Genomic DNA, 13,159 nt, shown 5'->3' with positions numbered 1-13,159 from the left:
TCCTATCTAATGCATCTACTTTATCCCCTTCCATATCTCACACCATGTTCTCCTGCCTCCTACCATATTCTCTCACCCCACACACCCCAACTGGTGAGTGTCTGTTTCTCTTTCAAATCTTGACTCTAGTGATGTGATCTGCTCTGCCTAAGGGTGTTTCTGCTCTTGCAGGCAGAGCCAGCTCCATGGCCAACCACCTGCTATCTGTCCATTATAGTGCTTCTCATGGCTTTGTATAGCCATTGTTTGTCTTGTCACAAGGCTGTAAGGTCTCTAAGAACAAGATCCATGTTGGCGTCATCTTTCTAACTTACTAGTGTGACTTTGGGCAAATTACTTAAACACTTTGTACCTCATTTTCCTCATCTGGAGAAGGCATTACTGGTGAGTTATTTTCAATAAATATCTGTTTTATGAGTGGACATAATGTAGTGAAAAAAGAAACATAGCCCTGTTCTCTTTGTTACTTCGATATTACCCCTCTTATGGTTTTTTTTTTTTTTTTTTTTAATTTTTTTTTTTTATGGTGTTAGTGAAGCCTTTGTGACCCAATGGTTAAGTGACATGGCTGCTAGCCAAAAGGTCAGCAGTTCAAATCTACCAGCTGCTCCTTGGAAACTCTGTGGGGCGGCTCTACTCTCTCCTGTAGGGTTGCTATAAGTAGGAATTGACTCGATGGTAATGGGTTTGGTTTTTTTAAAAAAAAAAAAAATTGTGGTGTTATCAGGTACAGTGTTTAAGTGCTCAACTACTAACTGAAAGGTCAGCAGTCTACTTCTACGAAGGTGGCAGACTTGGAAACCCTATGGGGCACTTTTATCCTGTCCTGTAGGATCATTGTGAGTCAGAATTGACATGACAGCAATGGGTTTGGTTTGAGTTTTTTATGGTGTTAGCAACGAGGTTCCTGTGTGGTGCAAATGGTTAAGTGTTTGCCTAGTAACTGAAAGGCTGGAGGTTTAAACCCACCCAGTGACATTTTGGAAGTAAGGTCTGGTGATCCGCTTCAGAGAGGTCATGTCCTTGAAAACCCAATGGAGCAGTTCTAGTGTGCGCATATGGGTCACTATGATAAGAATCAACTCCACGGCAAGTAACAACAACGAGAAATGGTGTTAACAGTCACGCACCAGAGATATGATTTTTGGGCCCTTGTCCTATATCCCCTCGACTCCCCCACTATCCCCTTTGCTTCCTATACTTTAGCCACACTGGCCTTTCCTCTCCCTCCTTGGATCACTGGCAGTAAGTTGAACCATATAATATTGCTAATATTTCAGTAGTTTTGTCCAACAAAAGTAGCAATTGCGTATAGTTCAACTCAATGCAAACAGTACTTTCTGCTTAGGCTGCCTCAAAATCTCTCCTCCTAAACCCCCAAAAGACCAAACCCACTGCCATCAAGTTGATTCCGACTCACAGTGACTCTATAGGACGGGATATAACTGCCCCGTGGTGTGTCCAAAGCCGCCACAGAAGCAGACTGCCACATCTTTCTCCCGAGGAGTGGCTGGTAGGTTCAAACTGCCAACATTTTGGTTAGCAGCCATGCTTAACTGCTGTGCCACCAGGGCCCCTTATCTCTCCCCCTGCTATTTCCTAAATCTATCCGCTGTCAGGTCTTCAGATCTCAGATACCTCTCTGCAGGCAACACTTTCCAAACTCCCAGATTGGATCATGACTCTCTCCCTGTCGAAGTATGCCCTTCCCTAGCTTCGTAAATTTTTTCATCACACTAACTCGTCTGTCTTAGTTACCTAGTGCTGCTATAACAGAAATACCGCAAGTGGATGTCTTTAACAAACAGAAATTTATTTCTCACAGTTTAGGAGTCTAGAAGTCCGAATTCAGAGCACCGGCTCCCAGGGAAGGCTTTTTCTCTCTGTGGGCTCCTTTCTCTTCAGCTTCTGCTTCCTGGTTCCTTGGAGATCTCCATGTGTCTTGGCATCTATCTTACTCCATCTATCTCTCTGCTCACTTATTGCATCTCTTTTTATATCTCAAAAGACATTGACTGAAGATACACCCTACACTAATACTGCCTCATTAACATAACAAAGACAACCCACTCTCAAATGGGATTATAACCACAGGCATAGAGGTTACGATTTACAAACTATTTTGGGGGTGCATAATTCAATGCATAATACCATCATACGATTATACATGCGTGTGATTACTGAACTCCTGTTCACTCCTACTGCTAAGTTGTAAGCTCCGTGAGGGTGGAGAACAAATTTGTTATTTCCTCTCGTTATACTTCCCATTGTGGTGTAATGAATTACTTGATATGGCCCTTTTAGCCATGGCCTTTGTGACTCACACGCAGTGATTGAGTGGGACTATGGGAATAATATATATGGAACCTGTGGTGGTTGCAGTTATGTGTCAACTTGGCTAGGCCATGTTTTCCAATATTACATGGTTGTCCTTCATTTTATGTGTTATAGATCCATGTTGATGAGGCAGAAAGGGTGTAGGATGTGTCTTGGGTTGCGGCCTTGCAGAAGGGTGTGACTCAAGTCCCACCCTTACTCAAGTTATGTCCTTCCCTGGGGTGTGGCCTGCATCTAAAGTATATGTGTGGGTGACCTAGCGGGGTTCTCTCTCTTTGCATCTGGATCCCATATCCAATTTGTGATCTACTGACCTCTGGTTCTTGGGACTTAAACCACAGGCTTGCCGTCTGACCTGCTGATTCTTGGCCTTTGCCAGCCTCTTCAGCACCATGGGCTGGTGGCCTATTGTTTGACCTGATCCACCAACTTCCACAGCCTTGTGAGCCAGCAGCCTGTGGTCTGAACTGCCGGTTTGGGTTCGTGAGCCTCTGCAATTACATGGGTTGGGAGAAGCCTATGCCTGACCCACGGATATGGGACTTGTCCACCTCCACAACTTCGTGAGCCATTTCCTTTAAATGGTTCATGAGTTCTGTGAGATGTTGCAGCAAATTATGGAACCCAAAGACAGGAGGGAGAATACTGAGGTGAGAGGGAGAGGACTGAGGTGAGAGGGAATAGTTGATGTTAGAGATGATGGAGTGGTAGAGCAGTTCGGAAAACTTGGACAATTGGGAAATCTTTAACCTCGCCTCATAGGAACTAGCTTTGTGCTGATCTTTATAAATTATTCCTTTACCCATACATAGCACAGAGCACATAATATAAATCACTATCTGTGGGGAGAACAAAATAGCTTTGAACCTACTTGAAAGAAAGCGACACACACACACACAAATATACAGGTTGATATAGAAGGAAGAGAATGAGTTTCAGAGACAGAAGAAACTGAGGTAAAAATAACAATTATTTACTTATGAGCTCTATAGTCTCAGACAGTTGGAAGTTTCTAACTCTCAATTTCCTTATATAAAAATAGTAGAATAATACCAACTTACTGTGTTATGAGAAGAATAAGCAATATAATTGCAACATCGGACATAGGATCTGTCCCATAGTGGGCAGTCAATAAATACTGTCTGTCTTTATTATATTTGTGTGGCTATCTTGGTGCTGACTTCAGATGGCACTGAGCCATACCTGGAAAACTGGTGGGATGAGGTGTCTTCTTTGCATGAGGGTCTCTGATAGAGGTAAAAGCTGGGTATAAGAAGCTTTACAGTTGAATAATATCTGATCATCATATAGGAGAGGTGTGTTTGAGTTATAGCTGGTTCTTCAGATCTGTCTGAGCCCACATTTGACTCATGGCCAAGTCTTCTGGTGACCAGGGGCAGGAACAAAGATGGTGTAAATAAAAATGATGAGTGTTTTCACTTCAGGCCCATGTAGGGGATATTAATAGCGTTGTTTTGAGAGAGATGGGGTGGTGTGGGAGACAGAGAGAGAGCAAGAGGAGGGGAGAGGAAAGGGAAGGGAGAGAAAGGGAGAGGTTCTTCACTATTTTGCGGGAGAGCAAAGTTAAAGTGTGGAATCTCGTGTGCTCTGGCGTTTCAGTTGTGACCAGAGATGGACGTGCCCAGTGACTACCCCGTGGGATATGGCAGTGCTCATCTGACCTGACAGTACACAGTCGATGCCTGGCAGGAAGGGGCATTCCAGTAGTTAAGGCCAGGTGGGATCCTATGTGTGCCAGAGCACATCTCCCAGAAGTAGTTTAGTTTCTTTCCAGGTGGATGGAGTCCACCCTGAACAGAAAAGGGCCAAGAGATAGAGTGACCTGGATGATCACTGCAAATGTGGGTTCTTTGGGGCTGGTGAGTCTGGCACTGTAAATCTGTGATTACAATTTTTACCAACTCTCTAGTGAGCAACACAGGAAGAGAGCTGGACCCGCAACCACAAGCCCATCTGGATCTAATTCAGTTCTGTTACTTGTTGCTGTAAGGTGCCACCAAATCAGTTCCTGACTCATAGTGACCCCATGTACAACAGAACAAAACACTGCCTGGTCCTGCGTCATCCTCACAATCATTGCTATTTTGAGCCCATCATTGTAGCCACTGTGTCAGTCCATCTCGTTGAGGGTCTTCCTCTTTTTTGCTGATACTCTACCAAGCATGATGTCCTTCTCCAGGGACTGGTTTCTCCTGATAACGTGTCCAAAGTATGTGATATGAAGTGACTCCATCCTTGCTTTTAAGGAGGATTCTGGCCGTACTTCTTCCAAGACAGATTTCTTGGTTCTTCTGGCTGTCCATGGTATATTCAATACAGTATATTCACCAACGCCATAATTCAAAGGCATCAATTCTTCTTCAGTCTTCCTTATCCATTGTTCAGCTTTCACATGCATATGAGGCAATTGAAAATACCAGGCACACCTTAGTCCTCAAAGTGACAACTTTGCTTTTTTTCTTTTGACACTTTAAAGAGGTCTTTTGGAGAAGATTTGCGCAGTGCAATATGCCATTTGATTTCTTGACTGCTGCTTTCGTGGGCATTGATTGTGGATCCAAGTAAAACGAAATTCTTGACAACTTCAATATTTTCTCCGTTTATCATGGTATTGCTTATTGATCCAGTTATGAGGGTTTTGTTTTCTTTATGTTGAGGTGTAATGTATACTGAAGGCTGTAGTCTTTGATCTTTGTCAGTAAGTGCTTCAAGTCCTTTTCACTTTCAGCAAGCAAGGTTGTGTCATCTGCATATAGCAGGTTGTTAATGAGTCTTCCTCCAATCCTGATGCCCCATTCTTCTTCATACAGTCCAGCTTCTGGGATTATTTGCTCAGCATACAGATTGAATAAGTATGGTGAAAGGATACAACCCTGACACACACCTTTCCTGCTTTTAAACCATGAAGTATCCCCTTGTTCTGTTACTTGCCAGGTGTATAATCCTATCGTAGCCCCCACCCACACCCAAGATTTAGCTTCCTTGTGTGTAAAATGGTTTTCATTATATTATTCTACAGGATGATTTTAAGGATCAAATGTGATTAAGTATGAAGTACTTAGGCACCCAGTGGGCAGTGAGTGTGTTTATTGAATTGAGCTTCCTGGAGAGCAAGACTTATGGATTTTTGCCAGCTCTGCCATCAAATAGTTGTGTCCACTTTAGCAAGCCTTTAATAACTGCTGATTTACTAGATCTTATCCTTCACAGACCCTGTCAATCCTACCTATTTCTCTGACCCATTTCACCTTGCCTAGGCAGCCAAATGTTCTGTTTTTTATGTTTGTAATTCGTTGATGGTAGGTGCTGATTATTGTGTGACTGGAGCTTCATTGCTGAGGCAGCATTTGGAATGAACCCCATGATGGTCCCAGGAAAGGGGAGTCTATTGGACTCATTCTGCATTGAACTAGGGAGACCATTTCCTAAGTGACATTTCCCAGAGAAACTCTGGGGTCTTGGTCAAGCCATTTAATCAATTTGAGCCAATTTCCTTATTTAGAAAAGGGAAAGTTCTTGGTGTGGAAATGAGGTTAAAAAAAATAATGATTCAGTAGTAAGGGCATTTAGTCCTGAAGAGAACTTGGTTAGTTTACTCTGAGCTAGATCCTCCAACTTTAGCAAATAATGAACTTTATTAATACAGTAAGTTATGAAAAACTAATTGTATTATTTTTCTGTTTTTTATGCTTTCTAAGGACAAAAGAGGAATTCAGTTGGCATTCTTCCCAAGATCTGAACTCTTTTTGCCCCAAGGGACTATTAATAGATTTGTGTTTTAGGCTGAAAAAAAGGGAAGAGTTTTAGGTATAACATAGATGACCCAGACAGCAGAAGAGAATTCAACTGGCACTCTGTGTTGTCAGTGGAGAGTTGCTCTATTCAAACAGCTGGTTCCTCAAATATTGGGCCTTTGATAGGGCTTCCATTGAGCATCCTTCTCATCAACATGGTGGACTAATAGTTAGAGGACTTGTCCTTATTTTTGCAGATTCTGGTGGTACAATGGTTAAATGCTCTGCTGCTAACAGAAAGGTTGGTGGTTTGAACCCACCCAGTGGCTCCTTGGGAGAAAGGCCTAGAGATCAGCTTCCATAAAGATTACACCCAAGAAAACCGTATGGGGCAGTTCTACTCTGTCGTATGTGGTTGCTATAAGTAGGAATTTACTCAATGCCTCCCAACAACAACCACATGGTCCTAGTGCAATTTAAGCAAGGATGAGAAAGCCATAAAAATTTAGGATATTGGACATCTTGGTGACCTTGGTCAACAGATACAGGATTTCAAACAATTTAAAGAAATGTGTCATGTTTTTCTTTTGAGGACAGTTAGTAATTTATACATGGTACTAGTCCTGGTCATCCTGGGATGAAGAACTGCTCTCTCACTAAGTCATCCACATGCCTAAATGAGGAATACTTATGAAACAGTTTATTGTTTTGCTGATGGAGAAATTTTTCTTCAAAACAAAACAGAAGAAGGGACAGGAACTGGATGAATGGACACAGGGAGCCCAGGGTGGAAAGGCAGAGCGTGTGCTGTCACATTGAGGGGATTGCAACCAATGCCACAAAACAATATGTGTATAAATTTTTGAATGAGAAATTAACTTGAGCTCCAAACTTTCATCTGAAGCATGATAAAAATAAATAAATAAAACAAGCAAAATATCAAATCAGCATATTAAAAATTTAGAACAAGTCTAAATAGCCATTTAGTGGAGAGTGGATAAATAAAGTGTGAGATTTGAATACAATGGAATTCAGTCTCAGTATTCCTCAAGCTTTAGTGTGCATTCGAATCATCCAGGTATATTATTATACAGATTCTGATTTAGGTCTTGGGTGGGTCCTGAGATTCTGTATTTCTAACAGGCTCTAAGGTGATGCTCATCCTGGTGATCCCACAATCACGGCCTTTAGATGGGTATGGAGGGTATTATACAATTTATATAAAGTCTTAACAATGCAAAACAATGGTGTATATTGTTTATTCATGTGTGACTCATACACACTGGAAGAATAAAAACCAATATAAGAAAGATAAACATCAAACTGAAAATAGTGGCTAGCTTTGGGGAGGGTAAAGAGGAAAGGACTGAGGAGCTTATACAGGGGACTTTGATAGGATCAATAATGTTTACTTCTTACACCTGGTGGTGGGTACAGAAATATATGGGTACACATTTTTATATGCCACTATTAGAGCTTAACTGTCTTTTTTGTGTTAAATCAATAGCTAATATGCATAAAAATATGAGCCCCTTTCCTTGTTATCTGTTGTTTTTTAGTTGCAGAGCAATCAAAACTAATTTTACTCCTTGGAGGCAAGTAGTAAAGGATAGTCAATAGTGCTCAATTTGAAAAAAAGAAAACAAATTTATTTAATAAGAAGTATGACATTTTCTTAAGTATCTTTAGCAAAGATTTCTGTTTTTTTCATGATGGGTAATTCTATGCATACTTCATTGCTAACCTTTAAAAGATGGCATAGAATAAATGTTGACATTCTTGTAAAAAAGGAGCTCATAAACACAGAAAGGGTGTTATTTCAAAACAGCACATTTTATCACTTGCCACATGTGACATTGATATACTTACAAGGAAACATTTTCTGTTCAGTTATTCTATTTCTGTTTAAAATTAGTTTTTACTTCTTTTTCTGAAGGAAATCAGGGAAAGGCTTGGGATGTTAGTGAATAAAAATAAATGTCACAGGCAGAAACAATGGGAGGATCTACGAGAGTTAAATGGGCAAAAGATACAAATATAATTCTCACAAAAGAGGAAATATGAATAATACATAAATATCTAGAATTATGTTTGAGTTCACTAAGTCCAAAAAAGTACATATTAAAACAACCATGAACTGTTTTTGCCCTTCTATTTAGCAAATAGCTTAAAAAAACCAATAATATATAATTCTGCTGAGGATGTGATAATATAACTACTTTCATAGTATAGGGTCGCTACGAGTCGGAATCGACTCGATGGCACTGGGTTTGGTTTTTAGTTTGGTTCATTTATTATTGGTGTTAGAAGAAATGGTAACATTCTGGAACACTATTTGGTAATATGTGCCAAGAGTTCTAAAAATGTTCACATCACATACTGGAGAATCTCTTAAGAACTTTATCTGAAATCCTGAAAACTATGCTTAAATATTTTCATCACAAAATTATATATAAAAGTGAAAATTTTGAAACAACCTATGATGATTTAAGGTCCCTGGGTGGTGCAAACAGTTTGTGCTCATCTATTAACCTAAAGGTTGGCAGTTCCAACCCACCAAGAAGCACCAAGGAAGAAAGGCCTGGAGATCTGCTTCTGTAAAAATTACAGCCAAGAAAACCCTATGGAGAAATTCTGTTCTGTATCACATGGGGTCACCTTGAGTCAGAATCAACTTGATGGCAGTGGGTTTGGTTTTTTGTTTTATGATGCTTTCGATCCTCCAGGAAGAAGATGTGAAGATGGGGTTATACATGCAAGGAATTATTGGGGGAGCTCCTGTGAAAGATAAATAGTAGGGGGCAGGAATTGGTGAGGAAAGCCTTCAGACTGAGATGCAGGTCTGACACCTGTGAAAAGAGAGAGGGAATAAAGGATTGATAGGAAGAGCCTCAGACTGCAGTGTGGTTCTAAGAAAGACTTGGCTATGTTGATGCGAAGTCCCTGAGCAAAGGTTACCTGTTGTAGGAGTCCTGATTTGGGCAAGAATACCCTAGCTCTAGTACCCATTCCATGCTCAGTCGTTGGCTGGGGGCAGCCCAGGGAAAGCATAGCATTGGCCAGAGGTTCAAAACAGCAGTAGCTGGGACTGTCAGTTAACTATACTCCGTGCTGTAGTCTCTCTAGTAGGAGACATGATCAGTGCAACTCCATGACAACTATATAACCTATAGTTTTACAAAAGGTACAATTATAATCTATGCATTGATTAAGGTAAACCAGATAATGAAACAAATAATCCCCTTTATGATAGAATAAAATAAAATTTTAATTCTGGCTCATATTACAGTCCCATCAGATATTTTGTAGGTAGCCTTTTGCCTGGTGATGTAGGCTTCTAAATTTCTGAGTCTTCAGCTTGATCCTCTGTGTCCAGTTGAGAGAAGAAGGAAGAGAGAACACAGAGAATTAGGTGACATATTAGGGGACAGACTTGGAAGTGACATAGACCACTCTCATCTACGTTCCACGGACTACAATGCAGCTAATTTAACTGCAAGGGCATTTGGGAATGAAAAGGAGCACGTAGATGCTGACACAAAGATTACCAAAATCCTGCCAAATCCATGATACATCCATTCAGTAGAATATTATACAGGCATTTACATGTCCAAACCTCATTTTTAATTTCATTGAAAACTACAGATAAATAAAACCAAGAAAACCAAATCCATTGCTGTTGAGTCAATTCCAACTCATAGTGAACCTATAGGACAGAGTAGAACTGCCCCATAGGGTTTCCAAGAAGTGACTGGTGAATTCAAACTGCTGACATTTTGGTTAGCAGCTGAGCTCTAACCAGAGCTCCACAGATTAATAGAATAAGTTTTAAAATCATGTATATTATTAATCATAATAATGTTATATATACGTGTGTGTTATAATGATTATAACCTAAATCTACGAAGATAAATAATTCAAGAAAGAAATTTTCTGAAATATTAGCATGGTGATCTTAAAAAGGAAACCCTGGTGGCGTAGTGGTTAAGTGCTATGGCTGCTAACCAAAAGGTTAGCAGTTGAAATCCTCCAGGTGCTACTTGGAAACCCCATGGGGCAGTTCTACTCTGCCCTATAGGGTCGCTCTGAGTCGGAATTGACTTGACGGCAGTGGGTTTGGGTTTGGTTTTGGATCTTAAAAAATATGCCTTTATGGAAGTTTTATTTTTCCTTTGTTTCTATCATTTTCAAATTTATATTATGATTACTTTTAAAATAGAAAAATTGATAAGCTTTTTTTATTATGTTTTAAGTGAAAGTTTACAAATCAAGACAGTCTCTCATAAAAAAATTTATGTACACCTTGCTATGTACTCCTAGTTGCCCTCCCCCTAATGAGACAGCACACTCCCTCCCTCTCTCCACCCTCTATTTTCATGTCCATTCAGCCAGCTTCTGTCCCCCTTTGCCTTCTCATCTCCCCTCCAGACAGGATCTGCCCACGTAATCTCGTGTTTCTACTTGAGCCAATGTGCTCACTCCTCACCAGTATCATTTTCTATCTTATAGTCCAGTCCAATCCCTGTCTGAAGAGTTGGCTTTGGGAATGATTCCAGTCTTGGGCTAACAGAAGCTCTGGGGACCATGACCTCTGGGGTCCTTCTAGTCTCAGTCAGACCAATAAGTCTGGTCTTTTTACGGGAATTTGAGGTTTGCATCCCACTGCTCACCTGCTCCATCAGGGGTTCTCTGTCATGTTCCCTGTCAGCGCAGTCATCAGCTGTAGCCGGGCATGATCTAGTTCTTCTGGTCTCAGGCTGGTGTTGTCTTTGATTTATGTGGCCCTTTCTGTCTCTTGGGCTCATAATTACCTTGTGTCTTTGGTGTTCTTCATTCTCCTTTGCTCCAGGTGGGTTGAGACCAATTTATGCATCTTAGATGGCTGCTTGCTAGTGGATAAACCTTTTTTTTAACTGAGAAAGTAAATCATCTTAGCCTTTTATGATTTTTCTATCTTTTATTTCTCCACATTTCTATAAATTTCTGTTTTATATTTTACAATCTTTAGTATAAGGTGTGAGGGAACTAACTCCAGGCTGTTTATATTAATTACCTAATGATTGGGCAGGAGTCCCTGCATGGTGCAAACGTTTAACACAATTGGCTGCTAACCATAAAGGTTGCAGGTTCAAGTCTGTCCGGAGACACCTCAGAAAAAAGACCTGGCAACCTACTTCTGAAAAATCAGACATTAAAAACCCTATGGAACACAGGTCTACTCTCACACACATGGGGTCACCACGAGTTAGAACCAATCCCATGGCAACAGCTAGGGAATGATTGGGATAGGGTGAGATGGGTAAAAAGAGATAAAAATATTACAGCAAAAAAAAAAAAGTATGAAAGTAAAATACCCCTTAGACATTTAAAACAGAAATTTAGCAGAAATTCATTTATATTTCAGGATGTAGTATTGTTTAATTTTGAAAAATAAATTTTATGTCATTTTAAAAATTAAAATTTAATCACTATTTTTTCTCTATGCATGCTTCTCAAAATTTAAGGAACTTCTGTATCTTTACATTTTGGATATAGGCCTCTCTCATCTACTGAGATGTTCGTCCTCTGCCCACCCTGCCTCCGGCCTGTCTCTGTTCCCAATAACTCGGCCACTGTTGCCCACTGCTAATGTCCTGGCCTCTTCCCGTGCCATGCTCTCTCCCAGTAGGGTAGCACAATTTAGTTAGGTCACAGCTTTAATGTCAGCCACTACCGCAGCCTTTAAGCCATTCCTGATTAATTAGAATTCATGCCCACATGTAGTGAAACTGGTACTTTAAAACAAAGCAGAACAACAATACACATAACAACCTTAAAAAACACAAGTTGGCACATTTTAAAGTAAAAAAAAAAACCTCTGAAATGTCCTCATATGAAGTGAACAAATGGTAAATTTAGTTCTCTTTTCAAAACCAATCTGCTTTTTCCAAAATAAATTAACCAGATTCTAGGGGTCTCCAGTCTATGGTGATGTTTACTTGTGTTCATTGGCTTCAGTCTTGGAGTCCAGATGGGGCTAACACCAGCTAAACTTTCTCTCTCATTGGCTTGGGGTTGCTGTAGCAGCTGGAGGTGATCTCAGAGGAATTTGCTTGCTGTGATTTCTGCCCCTAAATGCAGAGGTTTATGTATATTCTACCCTGAGTCTCTAAATCTGTTCATTCCCCATATGCAAATATCAGTAGCAAGTTGGCACACAATTTTACCCACTTCTGTTTTTTCGATGAAACCTTACCACAATCATCCTTTATCTGGGCCAATTTTGCACTGGATTACTCGACTGAACTCCAACTTTGAATGTCTTTTGAAGAAATAATAGTTTTTATAAACTGGTGACCCATTTGCTTAACCAAAAAAAAAAAACCAAACCGTGTTGCTATTGAGTCGATTCTGACTCGTAGAGACCCTATATGGACAGAGTAGACTTGCCCTCACAGGGTTTTCACGGAAGCGCTGGTAGATTTGAACTGCAGACCTTTTGGTTAGCAGCCAAGCTCGTAACCACTGTGTCACCATCTGCTTAAAATAGCCGTATATAATCTGCTGATTTGATTTCATTTGTGATAAAAAGGAAGTATTCTAGATTTCCTCAGAAACCATAGAAATATCGAATATGGCTAACAGATGTTCTCTGGAATGACCTTTGATATTATCATGGAACCAGGGCCCAGTTAGTCTTGGGTGATAATTGTCAGGCTTTGGAACCCACAAGATATCAGAGCAGCTCAGTAGGTGATTTTATGGGAGAACACAGCGTATCTGCGAGAGCTGACATTAACTGTGAGTTGTTAACTTTGGATATCCACTACTCAACCTGTTAATACCACATATCCAAACATGTACGTTAAATGTGATTGCTGTGCCGTTGAGGACTTTTGAACCTCTCCAACTCTTTGAGATCTTTTAATTGCTCCTCATTTTATTCCCAACTGTCCATTTCAAATGCTCAGATACCTGACTCAGACCCATGCCGACGGTAGCGTAGATACACTCTACTCCTTGTATTCTTGAATTGTCAGATAAATGATTGCGCTAAAACCAGGGAAAGGAAATCCTTCAGGTTCATT

This window comes from Elephas maximus, chromosome 23 (genome assembly GCF_024166365.1).
Source record: "Elephas maximus indicus isolate mEleMax1 chromosome 23, mEleMax1 primary haplotype, whole genome shotgun sequence".
Classification (NCBI taxonomy): domain Eukaryota; kingdom Metazoa; phylum Chordata; class Mammalia; order Proboscidea; family Elephantidae; genus Elephas; species Elephas maximus.
Note: the sequence above shows the minus strand (reverse complement) of the source record.